The 1,718-nt window shown below is 47.8% G+C and overlaps 1 pseudogene; it reads left to right on the forward strand.

Annotated features, from left to right (window-relative positions):
• The window catches only part of LOC102771106, a 5,591-nt pseudogene extending 4,767 nt beyond the window's left edge, over positions 1–824 (forward strand).
• Positions 825–1,718: the final 894 nt, after the last annotated feature.

Genomic DNA, 1,718 nt, shown 5'->3' on the forward strand with positions numbered 1-1,718 from the left:
GTCGAGTGCCGCTGCGTGCGCCCCCACGCCTCCTTGGAGGACTGCGCGCAGGGCCTGCAGCGGGAGCTGGACGGGAGCGGGAGCAGCGCAGAAAGCTGAAGGAGGTGCGACAGCTCTCAGTCCACGCATCCAGCTCGTTGGGGAGGAGTTAGGGCTCAAGAACGGCTGGTCACGGCCCTGCAGAAGCTTGAGGAAGCAGAAAAGGCTGCCGATGAGAGAGAGAGAGGAATGAAGGTGAGAGAAAACCAGGCCATGAAAGAGGAGGAGAAGATGGAGATCCGGGAGTTGCAGCTCAGAGGCCAAGCGCACTGCAGAGGGGGCTGACCGCAAATAGGGGGTCGCTCGTAAGTTGCTCATCCTGGAGGGCGAGTGGAGAGAGCAGAGGAGCGGGCAGAGGTGTCTGAACTAAGAGGTGGTGACCTGGAGGGAGAACCCAAGAATGTCACCAACAACCCGAAATGGCTGGAGGCCGCCTCTGAAGGGAGGATACATATGAAGAAGCAATTAAACTTCTGTCCGACAAACTGAAAAAGGCCGAGACCCGTGCTGAATCTGCAGAGAGAACAGCTGCAAAGCTGGAAAGATCTATTGATGACCTGGAAGAAAAACTTGCTCAGGCCAAAGAACAGAACATGGGCTTGCGTCCGACGCTGGATCAGACACTAAAGGGACGGAACTGTGTAGAACCACACAGAGGAGTCTTGTCCCAACAGGAGCTCCAGACCTCCGCTTCTTTCTCTTCTCCTGTAGGAAGTTCCTTTTGTTACTGCATCTACGCAAATTATGAGTCTGTGACCAAATACTTTGTATCAGAGAAGCTTTGAGCATCAGTTAAATCTCATTCCTTCCCCTCTTCCCCAAATGGCACCAGATTTTTTTAGCTCTATTTTTATCCTTAAATTGCATTTATTCCTAAGCTAGTCAGGGTGTTTCCTATTGAACATTAGTCTCTTAAGACTGAGGGCATATGGTTTCTGGGAGATTAAACAACCCCTCACTTCCAAATCACAGACTCTAATATCTAGTCACTGGCCAATTTAAAAGGTTGAAGAATAGAACCACTGGGCCACCGTTGGACACTCTATAGGAGGACAGGGGTCATCGCATTAAAATGGGTGGGGATTTTCCATCCAGAGCAAAAAAAAAAGTTGGGGGAGAGGCTATTGTGGGAAGTCATAAACCATAGACAGATTCATCATTCTGGCTCTTTTCCACACTCTACTGTGCAGAACATCCTTTGAGCAAGCAGTGTGAGAATGCTTGGGAAATAGTTACAACATTTACTCTTATTTGAGGACATCCGCTCAGCAGGACTGAATTCAGTCCTGTCCAGGAAGCCATACCAAAAATAGCCTTCAATCATTGAGCAAGAGCGTTTTTCTATTAAATATTGGGCATAAGTGTCCTCTCTGGCCAAAGAGGTCATGTAATCGGCCTACCTTATCTCTCTGTACTTTGGGAATGGTAAATTGAAGATTTACTTATTGAGGGCTTTAATTCCTTCATCAGCACCAAGTTAATAAAAGACCAAGAAACTCCTGATTTAACTGGATATGGAGTATTTTGTAGGCAGGGCTGCACATGTTGGCTTTGTTGTGTTTTTGCTTCCTTGGTTAACATCTCAGCTGAAACATTCCATATTCCCCAGCAGTGAGGGGGGTAACTCAAGTTCACAGTTCTGCCTAAAAATCACCCTGATTCTAGCTTTTTGGACTCCT

Source organism: Myotis davidii, unplaced genomic scaffold (genome assembly GCF_000327345.1).
Source record: "Myotis davidii unplaced genomic scaffold, ASM32734v1 scaffold512, whole genome shotgun sequence".
NCBI lineage: Eukaryota > Metazoa > Chordata > Mammalia > Chiroptera > Vespertilionidae > Myotis > Myotis davidii.